The sequence below is a fragment of the Fukomys damarensis genome, unplaced genomic scaffold (genome assembly GCF_012274545.1).
Source record: "Fukomys damarensis isolate Sample0158 unplaced genomic scaffold, DMR_v1.0_HiC HiC_scaffold_14, whole genome shotgun sequence".
In the NCBI taxonomy this organism is placed as follows: Eukaryota; Metazoa; Chordata; class Mammalia; order Rodentia; family Bathyergidae; genus Fukomys; species Fukomys damarensis.
Genome location: NW_022900926.1, coordinates 55,264,887 through 55,273,120, shown reverse-complemented (window position 1 = coordinate 55,273,120; position 8,234 = coordinate 55,264,887). Strand labels below are relative to the sequence as shown.

Genomic DNA, 8,234 nt, shown 5'->3' with positions numbered 1-8,234 from the left:
TGCCTGGCAACCAGGCACTTGACACCACAGCAGGCAGGGTCAGACAAGAGGTGATAGCCCAGGGGAATCCCCGTCAAAAGGGCAGATCTGCTGAGGAGGACCTTTATCAGATGAGGTTGAAGGCTGTGAGGTGACTCAGTCACTGTGGAAAGGCATTATTCATCTAGAACCACACTTCCCCTTATCAACAACATGCCCTTGAAATGCTGTGTCTAAACAAAGGTCTGCACATGGGCTTGTGGGTTAAATGGGTTGGATGATCTTGCTATTCCAACAATTTCAATAAAGCATCCTTTATCACGACTTCATTCATTTTTATGCATTCTTTCAACAAACACAAATGTATTCAGGACTTTGAGCAGGATGATGGTTCAGGTGTTGGAAATATGGAAAAATAGGATGTGTCCCGGTGGCCTACAAACTTCATATTATTATGCAACCACTGATAGAGAGAAGTAAGGGGGTACTACCTTATCTTTTTCAAAAATGGATCTTCAGAACTGGTTGCCTGCATCAGATTAGTGACTAAATAGAGTAAAGTTCTGAATTCAGCTTCCTCTCCGCCCTCCCCACACCCATGTCTTCCACAGGAGCCCATTCTTTCAAGGTAGGATTTCCCACCTCTTCCTTTCAATGTTTTGGTTTTAGGTTTGCTTTGATCCAAGCTTTCTATTGTAGTCTGTTTGAAGTACAGTATGATCCAAACACATCTGGGAAAATCACCCTTTGAAAAGAAAGCAGGAAATAAGAGCATCTAGTTTGTGGAAAAAGTCATTAGAGATGTTTCATTAGCAAATATACCTGTTTCTGTTTATGCTCGGGTACCTGAAAGATTAAAGAGAGAGCAATTAGCAGGAGGAAGGTGGAAAAATCAAGCACTGCTGATGATCTAGCGGCTACTACTGTAAATGTGTTATCTGTTAGCAGCAGAAACCAATCCCCAGAGCTGCTTGGGATGCCATCATTTGAGAAGACAAAGCAGTCACATAGTGCAAGTTGATTATATCAGATTCCTTTCGCTCTAGGGTGAGAACTTCTCCTTACAGAGATAGATGGGTATACATTCCAGGTGAGGGTGTACTTTCCTACCCATGATGCTTTGGCCAGACCCACCTACCATCAGAGAGCTTCCAGAGCATCTGACTTTCAGACATCACACATAACATCATTTCAGACCTAAGGACCACTTTAAGGCAAAAGAGGCATAACAATGACTTACCACTGCAAGATCCAGAATACATTCCATACACAGACCAATGAGGTGGCTGCCAGCTTGATAGCTTTGGAAAGACCTCTAAAAGTCTCACCTAAAGTACCAGGTTAGGGGCAAAGTCAGCTTTCAAGATGCACAATATACTTTAAGCACCTTGATTACATGGGAGAAGGGACTTCTTTTATTGTTACTCTCATTAATCTAGTGTGGGGATTTGTGCTTCTTGTGCCTTAAATTTTAGGAACAAACACAAAAGACAATAGAGCCAAACAAAAGTGTAGTGACCAGAACCTCAGATTCTTGGGGATAAATGCCAGGGTTAGTCCACTGAGCAAGCAACCAAGACCATAAAAACTGCCTCTGAGAAGATGAACCACAGATTCAGGGCAGCATCAGAGACTGTTTCTAGTCCCACCAGTACATCTGTTGTAGGAATTTTTTGTTTAATGACCTTTGAGGACAACCGGGTAGAGATGGAGTGAACCAATACCAGCTTGTAAGAATTCATGAGAGGAAGGAGTGAATTTAATATGGAACATAAGTGGCTATGAGCAATGTGAATGGTAGACTGTATCAAGTCTGTCAATACCTCATCTGAATGTCCTCAGAACTCACTGCGCCTCCCCCTGCAAGACCTGCTTCTGGCCTTTGGAGCATGTGTGGCCTGAGTATGAACAGGCTAGAGGTTCAGGGAAAAGGATACACTGAGAACAGGCCTCAAGAAAGTGTAGCAAGTGGTATCATTGGAGAAGGGACTTGGAGAACATTAATGGGGAAACCTGAATTTGCCTGGTGCTCAGGAAAGGCCTCTCTGAGAAATGAAGGATGAGTGAGAGTCAGTGACACACCGTAGAAGAAGATTTCTGACAGGCTCAGAAGCAGGATGGCAGTCATGGTCCATACAAGGGAGTGGCAGGAACACGTAGTGGGAGACAGCAGCAAGAATAGGTAGGCAGCAGGCCATGAAAGGCCTTAGGGTCCTTGCCTTGGAATCTGATTTCTTAAGAGCAGTAGAAATCCACAAAATTGTTTTCTACAGAAAATGATATAACCCAATTTGTATATTGGGAAATTATCTTGGCTGCATTATGGAGAGCAGTTTTGAGGGAATAAGACCGGAGACAAAGAGACAAGGATGTCCACGTGGCATTGGTAGGTATGTGAGGAAGATACTGTGTGCCTGATGATCCAGTGATTAAATTCCAGTGAATGAGATATTTCAAAGGGAAGTAAATGAGAACAGCAGACAGTCGAGGCCTAAGTGAACACAAACTTTGAAGTAAAAAGTAGAGGCAGAGGAGACAACAAAGAAGACAGAAAGTATAGCTAGAGAGGTTGATGAAAAGCTAGAAAAGCATGGCCCTCTGGGAACTCTAGGTAGGAGGGTACTTGAACTCAGGAATGGTCATCAAGGATAAGTGACAGAAGTTTCATTCTCTGCTCCTGGCAGAGTCAAATAACATAGCTTTTTGGGAAAACAACTGGTCTCACACACATCAAGAACCCTGAGCCCTAAGAATTTATTCAGAAGAAATATTTGAGCAGAGAAAAATATTTTATGTAACTATGATGATATTACTTATAACCTTTTTCATTAAATTTATTGGTACATTTTAGGCATACAATATAATGACATTGATCATTGGAAATTTATATCCTTGCATAGTCTATCTTAGTTCTTACCTTTCCTCATTCCCCTGTGCTCCCTTCAATCCCGTCACCCCTCCCTATTTACAGAGACTTTGTTTCCATTTTTTCATTTTCTCATGTTAATTCCATTACCTTCTTTCCTTTCCCCAACCCATCCTATTTCTCCTTTCCCTTTGGACTTTCTCCTATTTCACATTATCTGTTCTACATTTTTAATCCTTATTTACCCTTTTAGTTTTTCACACCTAAGAAACTATTTGGTATTTACACATGTGTGTCCTATTTATTTCACTTAAGACTATGGCCTCAGGCAGGGACAAGGGGAAAAAATGAGAACCAAGACTTGTCATGTGGAGGTGCAGGATCCCAACAGTGAATGTAACTGTACTGTGTCCCTAAAATGTACCAATAAACTCAATTAAAGCTGAAAAAAAAAAGACTATGGCCTCAATGTGCATCCTCTTAGCTTCAAATGTCTCTAGTTTGATGTTCTTTATGGCTGAGTAGTACTCCATTTTATAAAACAAAACTACATCTTCTTTATCCAGTCTCCAGTTGATAGGCAACTGGGCTGTTTCCAAGCTTTAGCTATTACAAACTGTGCTGCTATAAACATGGGTACAAAAGTATATCACTGTGATATGATTCTTTTAATTCTTTTGGAAAGATACCCAGCAGAGGGATAGCTGGGTCAAATGGGACCTCTAATTCTGTGTGTGTGTTTTTTTTTTTTGAGATATCTCCATATTAACTTCCACAGTGGTTGCACCATTCTGCACTCCCACCAACAATGGAGAAGGGTTCCTTTCTCACAATTCTGTCAGCATTTGTTATTGGTTGACTTCTTGATAGCAGCCATTCTTTCTGGGGTGATGTAGAATCTCACCATTGTTTTCATCTGCATCTCTTGCATGACCAGTGATACTGAACATTTTTTCATATATTTATTTGCTACTTTTACTTGTTTGTCTGAGAAATGTCTGTTCATTTCAGATGCCCATTTTTGGATTGGCTCTTTATATTTGGGGAGTCTGATTTTTTGAGTTCTTTATATATTCTAGAGAATAGACTTTTGTCTAAGGAACAGGTGGTAAAAAATTTTTCCCACATTGTGGGTTGTCTATTAGTTCTGTTGGTGGTTTCTCTTTCAGTGCAAAAGCTTTTTAATAAGATGAGGTCCCAGTTGTTGATTCTTTGTACTAGTTCCCATGCTATTGGGGATTTGTTCATAAAGTCTTTTCCTATGCCAGTGTCTTTAAGGGTTCTACCTAACTTATTTTCCAGCAAGTTTAGTGTTGCTGTTTTAATATTTAGATCTTTAATCCGGTGTGATTTTAATTTAGTGTATGGTGAAAGATGGGGTATAGTTTTAATCTTTGGCAGGTTGAAATCCAGTTTTTCCAATACCATTTATTAAAGAGGCTATCTTTCCTCCAGTATTACTTAAAAATTTTAAAGAAAATTATGTTAAAAATGTTTAATGTCTCTTTTAAACAATTGGCTAAGTAAACCAAAAGTCATAAATCTAATGAAATCTTTTGCAACATTAAAAATTATATTTATAACTATCATGAACTAATGTTTTTAAAAGTACTTAAAACCAACATCAAGTATGAGAACAAAATATATATGTCGCCTCTTATAACATGGTTTTGAAAAAGTATGTATTGCTTTCTGGACTAAAGAGGATCAGACAACCTTAATATTTACTCAATCATCATCCACAGCCCTTTAATTGTTTGAGACAGGGTTTTGCTAAGTTGCTAAATTTCCCAGGATGGGCTTAAATTTGTGATCCTCCTGCATCAGCCAACCAAAGTGCTTGAATTACAGGTATGCACCACTATGCCTAACTGAGAATTAATATCTTCCGTGTTGACCCATGTCAAGAATGATGCCAGTCACTCCCATACAACAGCTTAGATCCACCCAAGAAGCATAAAGATGCCCCCTATCCCATATATCAGTTACATCCTCAGGTTAACAAACATCAAACTTCACAGGCTGTCTTCTTGCTTCGTTCTTCTGTCATTGGGGAATTAAGAGAATTTCAATGACCCTTAACCCAACCGGAAAAAGTCTTCCCCAACCATGTGAAGATATTGTTCATTTGTTTGTTTTTGCTCAAGTTGCTTAAATTTCCCAGTCAAAGTTATATTGCTGTCTCTTCCTTTCTCATTAAACACCACCTCCCTCTTGTCTTAGATCTGTCATTGTGATGGCAGATCTGAAATTCATCCATGAATGAGCCTACAGCTGAACCTCTGAATGCAGTGTCACTTTATTTTAGTGTTTGATCTTCTTTTCATCCCACCAAGTTATCCCAATCTGGTAGAAAAGTCAGAACACTCCTTTCTAGTTGACTAGTAAGGAGGATTTCATTTCATCCCTTGATAGTGACAGCCTGCACTTATTCACTCTTCTAAAACTCTATTAGAATGTTTATAAGATGACGTGCTTTTAATTGTTTCCCTTGTCCCAAAGATACAGAGAGTAAGTTTCTCTAATGGGGTCTGTAACTTCCATCCTTTATTTTTATTGCTAATGGACTCTCCAGTAATATAAAATGACTGATGAGTTCAGTCAGAGAAAAACAGAAAAATCAATACTTGTCCAGACTCCACATTAGTTAAAAGCAAGTGAAGGACTGAGCCTAGCAAACAATAGGATTTCTTCTGCCTCCCAAGTATTGGAAAAAGGGAGAAATTGTCACAGACAGGCTGTGAAGCCCTCTATGAAAGAGATTTTTCTTTATAAACCCAGATGTTGGAACAAGGGAGTACTGAATAGTTTGGAAATCTCTTAGAAGTGTCTCCAGTAGAGGGCAGTGCTACACGCACACGTTCCCCCAGGCACTGCCAAATTAGTGCTGCCTCTGCTTGGCTTCTCCTCCCCTTACCTTCCAATACAGGACCATTCAGAGACTCAGGCACAATCAAATTAGAAAGCACACCTTTGTTCAGACATGGTTGTAGTCAGCAGAGTTTCAACAGCTGCAGATTCGCATCTGATGAGCTGAATTCTATGCACAGAAGTGCTAAGCATTGCATGGGTATCATTTCATTTAGTCTTGACAACAGCTCTATGATGCCAATACTCTTTTTTTTTTTAACACATAACATAGTTACTTTGTAATTTTTTCATTTTCTGCTTTTGCTTTTAACACATTTCAAATATAATTAATTATATTATATATTTGACTATTTTTTTCAGCTTTAATTGAGTTTATTGGTACATTTTAGGGATACAGTACAGTTACATTCATTGTTGGGATCTTGTACCTCTACATGACAAGTCTTGATTCTCATTTTTTCCCCTTACCTCTGCCCTCCCTTCACCCCCTCCTCCCCTCCCCATCTACAAACACTTTATTTTCATCTTTTCATTCTTATTGTCACCATCCTCCTCATTTATAGATAAGAAAAATGAGGTTCACTTGCCCATACACACCCAGAAAGTAGCCAGTAGAATTGAGATTGGAATAGGATCTGTCTTACACCCAAGAACTTAGCTACCATGCAAACAGTTGCAGACCAAACTATCTGTTCCATTCCTATGTACTATTCATTATCTACCCTGTGAAATTTCTGGACAGCAGGGACCCTAAGTTATTCGTCCTCCCATCCATCCTCAATTAACAGAAGAACTTGCAAGTGATAGGCGCTCATGAAATAATTAAGTTCGATGGGTCATCAGAAGTGCTTTAGTATGTCTTTTGGGGGATCTGTAGAGTAGGCTTGACATTCTCCACTTTGTCTTCATTTACAATCTAAGACAAGTAAATAGCCATGATGAGATGAGGCTGTTGAAGACACAGACAAGTGAGAAATAAATTTGAACAAATACCTAAATGATCCAGTGTACAGTTTACACACAAAACCCAAGGGCAAAAGGCTCAAATGATTTTCTCTGCCTTCTTCTTTGACCTTCCCACTCTGACACTTGCAGATTTCTTGAAACATGCCATGAAAATCTAGATTGGTTACAACTTCTAATCATTGTTTCTAGAACTGTTTGCCAATTGCCACCCCCAGCACAGATGGATTTGAGTGAATTTCTGCACCTAGCCTCCCTTTTCAAGTTTCTGGTCAATAGCCCCTGCCTCTCAGAGCTTACCCCAATTGCCCCAGATCACTCATACTCGTCTTTATTCCTCTGCCTGTCTATGCTTTATTACCCTTGTTAAAGTGGTATCAACATTCACACTTCAATATGGCTACACAACATATCTTTTACTATCTCTATTGCTAGCAAGCCTTCTATGCCAATTATCTAATATAATGCTCTGCCCTTAGAAAAGACCTGATGTCAATTGAGATAACTGTGGATAGATTCAGGATATATTTTTGTACTTTAAAGAATTAGAGGACACTATGTGGTAATAATCTTGGGAATAATGAAAGTTTTAAGAGAATTGAATAATTATTTCTGTATTACAACTGATTTCTGATAGGTTGTAAGAGCTCTCTGGTTGAAATTTTTTGCTTTTATTATATCATATGACATTAAAATAAGCACAGTAGCTAAGAGATTGATTCTGGTACAGAACTACCTGGGTTTGCTGCTTTCTCACTGAGTAAACTTGGAAAATCTCAGAGCTCACCTCCTCATCTGTAATGGGGAAATTTCTCAGGATGATAATAAGGGACATGTAAATTAAAAGACATAAAGCACTTGGAACAGTGTTTGGTGTACAGTAAACACTTGATAACTATTACTTATTTTACCAAGAGATGCCATGTGATTTCAAAGTTTGTGTTTGCCTCTATATTTATAATCACATCATCGCCAAATAATATTACTTGAACCTTAAATCCAAAAAAGAAAGAAGCCTGGATACATAAATGATGTGCTCACAGTAGGAGTTTGAATGGAACAAATGAGGGTGGAAGCTGATTTCCCAAAGTTCACAGTGGTCAAGATATACTGAATTCAAAAGAATGTGTAACATAGCGGGCAACACCGTGTTTCCATTGTAAGAGGAAACTTATTCTCAGCAAAAAATCACCTGTCAATATTACAATCATGTATTAATTTTTCTTTAATTTTATTTTTATTTCATTAGAAATTTTCTTTTAGAATTGTGTAAGAGCTTTAACCGTGAAGAATTTGTCTCCTTTTTGTTTTAGACATTTAAGTATCTAATGAATAACTAATCTCAGATTAACACTCAGACTCCAAGGTACCTTTTCCTTTGAAAGGATCCCTAAATTACTGAAGTTTGAAAATACAGCATTAGTTGCTATAGTCTTTCCCTTTGGATTGGTTGATAGAACCAAAGTTCTATCAATAAACCAAGTTGCTTTCAGGAGTTAGGGCCATGTTTTGCTCTGCCATGACATTCCCTCCGGTTCTTATAAAATCTTAATAA

At 38.5% G+C, this 8,234-nt stretch overlaps 1 long non-coding RNA gene across 1 annotated transcript in view; it reads right to left on the bottom strand.

The window, feature by feature from the left end:
- Window positions 1-6,252: 6,252 nt before the first annotated feature.
- Window positions 6,253-8,234, bottom strand: part of LOC104868472 — a 49,577-nt gene continuing 47,595 nt past the window's right edge. Inside the window, exon 4 of the long non-coding RNA XR_004517148.1 lies at window positions 6,253-6,665. This is a non-coding gene — a long non-coding RNA (uncharacterized LOC104868472). The remainder of the gene's footprint in view (window positions 6,666-8,234) is intronic.